This window comes from Crocuta crocuta, unplaced genomic scaffold, assembly GCF_008692635.1.
Source record: "Crocuta crocuta isolate KB4526 unplaced genomic scaffold, BGI_CrCroc_1.0 scaffold199, whole genome shotgun sequence".
Lineage (NCBI taxonomy): Eukaryota > Metazoa > Chordata > Mammalia > Carnivora > Hyaenidae > Crocuta > Crocuta crocuta.
In genome coordinates this window covers 1182630-1190054 of record NW_027533339.1, presented here as the reverse complement: position 1 = coordinate 1190054, position 7425 = coordinate 1182630, and positions in this window count along the sequence as shown.

Below are 7425 nucleotides of genomic sequence, written 5' to 3'. Positions count from 1 at the left end.
AATAATTTTTAAATACTTGACCTTTTATAATCTTTTGGAAAATGAACTCCTTCCTTGCGTTTGCAGTTTTTCACAAGCCTGAATGCATCTTCAAACATAGAAAGATTATCTAGGACTCACTGTTTTGAAAAGATGCTATTTTCAACTTCACTGTGTAGGGCTGCCATAGTGTTCTATGGATGTACAGATGATAAGCTTTACACTCTTTTATTTAACATGTAAATCATGCCAGTAAGTTCATCGCACTAGCCTAGAGAGTGAGCAAGAGTATTCATGCTCTTCATAACTTCATAACTTCATAACATATTAAGTTATTAGACATAGTAATGAGTCAAGAATTTCTAGTTAAAGACTGATTTCATAGCAACTTCACATATCTCTCAATTTTAAAACTGTGAGACCCTCTAACCCTTAGTCAAATTTCTTATATCACATAATTATTAATTTTTAATGACTTGGTTGATATATACTATTTTTCTCTTATGCCTTTTATTACACCCTATGGTTTCATCTGCTATAGCACTTACCAAAATAATAATTTAAAAAGCAATGTTGTAATTAGTAGTTTAATATCTATTTCTTGCTTTAGAATATAGTCTCTACAAAGTCTGGATGCAAGTTGGTCTTGCTTTCTTTCTTTCTTTCTTTTTTTTTTCCTCTCTTTTTCATGGACATCAAGGACAGGAGTATGACTTCATGAGACCTCCTTATTGAATGGCATATCATCATCATGCATTGATTTTATTCATTCATTCATCCATTTGTTTATTACATTTTATCTCCATTCCCTATTTCCATTCCTCTTCCACCACCCATAGACAACCTTGATGTTTCACTTGTACATATTCTTGTAAAATATACAATAGCTCACTATTTCTCACTATTTTCACTCAGCATTAATTTAAAAGTTCATCCATATTATGGTATGTGTATTATCCATTGGTTGTCTCTCTGACTTTATAGTATTCTATGGTATGAAACTAGCACATACGCGTGGATAACCTGTAACCCTTCACTAATGCAACCTCCTGAGGAATATCCATGTATACAAACCCTTTTGCATTTGAGTGGCATTGCTGGGTTATAGTCTGTGCATATTCTGAATTTTACTAAGTACTGCTAGATTGTTCTCCAGAATGTCTGTCTCAATCTATAATATCTAAAGAAATTTAATGAGGACTTTTATGTCACTGCCAGCACTTGTCATGATTCAGCTTTCCTATTTCTGTCAATACAATCAGTAAAAAGTGATGACAGTGTTTAAGTTTCCATTTCTCTAACTATATGAATTTGAACATCACTGTTGATTACAAGTTTGGGGGATATAGTTCCTTTTCCTTTACTGAATATACTTTATTCTTGGCTTATTTTTTCAATTAGTTGCTGTTTTTTTCTTTATGATTAGCAAGAATTGCTTGATAGTCTAACTATACATCTTGTCAGTTTTAGACATTGCAAATTGAATTTCATGGCCCAATATGCCATCTAATTGGAAACTTTTCCCTTCAATATTCAGTGAATAAAAATATTTAATTCTTATTTTATAAAATATATCAGTTATTTGCCACGGTACTTGTGCTTTTGTGATATTGTTTAAGAAGTCCCTTTCTTCAGATCTAGATCACAAAGATTTACTGCAACCCACACTATCTGAATTCTCAACTGTAGCTCTTTCATATACTAACAGATGAATTTGGGCAACTTTTTCTCTATACACCTGTTTCTTTATGCAAAATGGAGGCAAAAGTACTAATGGACTCTTAAGATTGAGACAATTGAATGAACTAATATATCAAAAGGCACTTTAAAAAGTATCTGCCTATGAGCATATAGGTGGTTCAGTCAGCTAGGCATTGACTCTTAATTTCAACTCATGTCATGATTTTGTGGTTTGTGAGATCGAGCTCTGCATCGGTGGTCTCTGTGCTGAGAGTGCCGACTAGTTGGTAGTCTCTCTTTCCCTAGCCCTCTCCCACTGTCTCTCTCTCTCACCCCACCTCTCTCTCTCAAAATAAATAGACATTTAAAAAATAAATTAAAAAATTAAAAATTAAATGTACATGCCTAAACACAGTAAGTACTGAATTTATGTTGCTATTATGAGAAAATAGTCAGTACATATGTTTCAATAGGGATCCAGTTTTTTCTACATATAGTAAATCAATTTCCGTAACTGCATATACTAAAAAACTCATTTATGTTCTATTGTTTTTTTGATGCCTGATTATCAAGTATTGACTCTCCAGATATTCAAAGATCTGTTAGTAAACTCACTATTTTGTTTGACCATTTCATTTCAGGGTGTTTCTGAACCAAAGCCATACTACTTTCATTATTATGTTTATCTTATTATCAGAAAGAGAAAATATTTACTCTTTGTTCTTTTTCAAAGAGGAATCAAATATTTGTTGTCCTTATTCATCCATATAAATTTCAGAATGATTGAAAAATAAAAAATAAGGAAATAAAATTCTTATTAATTACTAATTAGAAATCTTTTTTTAAAGGGGGTATAGGCACACCTACAAAGCTCAAATGATAGCATAAGGTTTCTCTCTAGTTCCTTTCCTCCCTCCTTCCCTTCCCCCGTGTCCTTCTTCAGTCTTTTACCCATCTCTTGTCTCTGGTTATTGTTTTGAGGAAGATGGTTTTGGTGGTAAAGTCCCAATGTAGCACATATAAGCTCTCTGAATCATGCACCATCCTTGAATGTGAGGGGTTTTGAAGAACAGAGCATCAAGACCACATTAAATGGTTCTCCGAAAAAAAAAAAATAAAGAAGAAGAAAATGGCAGTTGTGTAGATACAAGACTTGTTTTCACCAAGTAGTTATTTGTTCACTTATATCTTTGCCTCTCTTGAAGGCATCATTCATCCCTTTATTATATTGTCCAGAAGGGTAGTTGTTAGCACCTAACAGGTGTTCAAGAAAAGTTTATTAAGTGAATAAGAAACAAGAAAAAAAAAGTCTCCTTTTATACTTGTCAATGTAAAAGATACTTTGTGAAAACTCATCTTGATATAAAGGAGAGATGGGATCTATAATTGTGTATATTTGACTAGAACTTTCCTTACACAGTACAGTTTATAAATAGTCTTAGTTATTTTTGCAGAATATATACTTTTCCTTGTCTCACCTTGTTTGGAAGCAGAGTTTTGGTGCTCCCATGGTAAGTGAATGTCTCCTAAACTGTCACGTGGTGTACTTAAAGAAACTGAAACTTCAGCCCTGGATTCTGTGTTTCAAACAGTGCCAGATGCCATGAAGTCGTATGCAGATGTCTTACATCTACGAAATTATAGTAACAGTTGGGTTTCTTCATCTGAATATTTCTGCTTAGAAGGGTTAAGTAGCTTAGCAGGCAGTGGAAACTGAAACCTTCTGTTCAGCCATGGGGCAGAAATGATGAAATCAGCCACATTGGATATTCTGTTAATATCCTCAACCTCATTGCAGAAAGGCTGCCTTGATGAATGTAGAACTTGGCTAGGCACAAGTCAGCAGAGTGCACTCACTGTTGGCTACTAGAGGCAGTGATATCTGCAGATGCAAGGCTAATCTGACCTAGTTGAATGAATGACAGAACCAGGCCAAATGAGAGGACTATTACAGGATCAAGGTCAGTCACTCTCCAACATGAAATACAACTGAAATGACCATGAGGACACTGGAAAAGAATGCAGGCCCCAGAGACTTTGGCTTAATTTACTCACAACTTTTGTTTCTATTTAATCCAGAAAGATACAACTGTGCTTCCTATACATTCTGCCCTTTCTCCCAGAAATATTTTCCCCTCCCCATCCACCCGGAAACCTCCAAGTCGTCTATGAAATATCAATTTACATTTTATCTCCTCTATTAAGTTTTCCCTAAATTCTCCTGAAGCTTGGGTGTTCCTTCTACATTGGGTTCTATAGAACCTTATGCATGCCTTTGTGAAAGCTGGTGTCTCATTATATTATATATTATACAATATAATTGGTTGTTCATATTTGACTCCTTACTATGCAGTAAGTCCCTTAGAGCAATAGAATATTTATTTTTATTTTTTATTTTTGTATTGCAACACCTGGAACAGGATTGAGATTCAATAAAATATTGCTGAAGGGATTTATTTGTAATTTGATATAGTGCTTTAGAATTTTCCAAGTACAGTATTTTCATACCTATTACCTCACTTATATATCACAATAATGTAGTGTGGTAGGCAAGCCAGATATAATTACCCCCACTTTACTAATGGGGAAACTTGATCACAAAAATGATATTTGATTTGCTTAGAATCAATAGCTTATCCAGGTCAAGATTAAACTAGGAAGCAGTCTTCAGACTGCTAGTTAGTGTCTACGTCAAGTTTTAATTGTCCTATACATTGAGTTACTGCCTCAAGGCTATTAGATCTTTAAAATGTAACTAGTCTAATTGGAAAATTTTCTCTAATACTTCAATATCAGATCTACTCTTGTTTTCAATATTTTTCATCTTCCTCTGTCTTCTAACTGCATTTGTAATCTTCAATTTCATATTTATGACTACCCATGACAGATTTCCCAGATTCATGTACAGATGTTGCTGCCTCTCCAAAGCCCAATGTTCTGGTATGCATCCCTCTCACTAGTTCCTTTGTCCTTCTGAGTACACCTGATATTCCAATGTAGGACAGCCCAGTGAGTTTTCCATATCATTGCTGCTTCATATGGATTGATATCTTTACATGCACTTAGGATAAAAATTGTAACTACTACTACTAATTACTAATATTTCTGAGGGCTTGCTCTACTCCAGGTTTAGTGTTCAATAAATATTATTTTGTTTGATCCTGAGAACAAAGACTTGACATAGAACTAATATTATCTCTACTTTACAAAGAAGGAAATTGAAGTTTAAAGAAGTTATGTAATGTGCCCCCTGTGCCACAGCTAATAAATTTCAGGGGGATTTTAAATAAATGGAATCTAATTCCTGAGGGATGTCTTAAACCATACAATATTTTCAGATTTCTATGAACTCAACTATGACACACAGTATACAAATGAACATATGCATGACACAACCAGGAAAAAAATAGGCCATGAAGCACACTTATCATCTTATGGATGAGGTGCTCAGTAAATGCTGTTGGAATAAAGTTTTCACCTCCAAGATCTAATTTGGTTACCTCTGTAAAACTGAGGATGCTTTAGTAGCTTTATCTGCATGCCCTAGGGGCAAGTATTTGTTTTGAATATTTTAAAGCACTCAAAAGTCTTCAAGATCATGAAACTTTATCCATCTAGTTTAGTAGAGGATTTGAAAGGAAATATACTTGCTTTCCCGTTGGATATACTCTGTTCTCACTCTTCCCAGGTTCTTTTCTGATCATATACAATCTTGGGGCAAAAGCAGATTTATCAAGGATCTCTTCTTTGAGCTCTAACCATAGGTTTGCTCCCATATTATGTGTTTCCTTGGTGTCCTGCCTTTCCTCCTAATACTCATAGCATCTCTGAGGTCTTATTTGGTATTCATCTTCTGTAATCTTTCACAGGGTCTTGCACATAGTGGGTGCTCAATGAATTTTTGATAAATTAACAAATAAAGGCATTTCTGTACTAAAGCCGCTCTTGTGTTAGTAACCATTATCAAAACAAGACAGTTTTAAAGCAGATATATCTTGGCTTCATGAGCCAGTTTGACATTTGTAATTAGTTATGCTCTTCCTTTAGAATCTGTCTTGTCAGGATCATCATATCATTTAAGGTACCTGGGACTGTAAATAATAGAAAATCCAACTCTAACTTAAAACAGAATTTATTGGCTCATGTAATAGAAAGACCAGAAGGAAGAATGGAGAACTTGGTCCACCTCACCTCTCAGACACTACCCACAATACCAGGTTCATCCCCGGCTCTGTTACTTTGTGGTTGTGGGATGGTTTTAGTAGCAGTTAAGGATCCATGCTTCCTCAGCCATATTCAGTAGATGATAGTGAGAGAGACATTCTTTTCTATGAATCTTGCATAGAAGGAAGAATTTTTTTCTCTGAAATAACTAAGCTTGCTTCCCTTTGTATTTTATTGGCTCTCATTCAGCGATATGCCAGTTTCTGAAATTCTACTATCATTAGGAAAAACTCATGGACTTATCCCTCCATTTCTGGGTCAACCCTTCCTGTCTCTTCTAGATGAAGAGTGAGTTTATCATGATTGGTTTTCTGGCCCTGCTCCTGGAGCATCATATTACTGATTCTAAATGGCCAGAGACAAGGAGAAAAGGCCCACTGCTATGATATACTGAAAATTGCACCTATATTATTCTCATACTCTGATATTTTAAAGAAAGCCTAAAAATCAAAGCTTAACCAAATGTTATACCAGAACCAAGATTCATTCTAGAAAAGAGGTAGAAATTATTCTTGTAAAAGCGAAGTACAGGAAACATTTGTGACTTCACATCTTTCTTGCTTAGTCAGAGATAGAAGTGCTAAGCAGGACAGGAAAGGAAATGAGGCATCATGGGTCCCAAATAAATCTGTTTCTTTTGTGTGAAAGCAAATTCTTTTTTTTTTAAATGTTTTATTTATTTCTAGGAGACAGAGAGAGAGACAGCGTAAGCTGGGGAGGGTCAGAGAGAGAGGGAGTCACAGACTGAAACAGGCTCTGAGCTGGCAGTCAGCACAGAGCCTGACATGGGGCTCGAACCCACGAACCGTGATATCATGACCTAAGCGAAAGTCGGGATCTTAACCAACTAAGCCACCCAGGCACCCCTGTGTGAAAGCAAATTCTAACACCCCTCTCATATTCAAAAGAACGCATTTAATACCATCAGGATAGAGGGCTTTTGATTGGTCACTTAGAGTGTTAAATTACAACAAACATTAAAGCTTCATTTAAGGAACTTTTGATTAGCATTACATTTGAAGGAGCTTAAAATTGATGGTTCTTCCATGCTGAAGTTTTACTTTCCATCACTTTTTCTGTGTGATCTTCTGAAAATCTAAATGCACTCTAAGGTTAAAAATGGTATTCTTTTTCTGAGAATGATTTTTTTTTTCTTTTTTGGACCTTAGCATCCCTTTCTGTTTTGTCCTCCATATGTCCTCATAAATATACTTCTGGCACTGGAATACAGACAGCACTTCCCAGCACTTGCATACTCAGCATTAAGCCACTAAGATATGAGATCATGGTAGCTCTGTGCCATTTAATCATTTTACATTTCTTTAACAAATGAGCTTTGAGTACCTACTATGTGTGAGACACTGCACCAAGGGGCTCATATCTGTAGATAAGATACATGTCTTGTCCTTGAAAAGCTTACAATAGCATTGGGAGCACACTTGGACAAATTTAATGGTGCTAAAAATAATTGTTGACAGTGAATTAATGAGAAGTTGCTTGCACTGTTGAGAAATGCTTTAGGAATGAATACTTGAGCTAAAG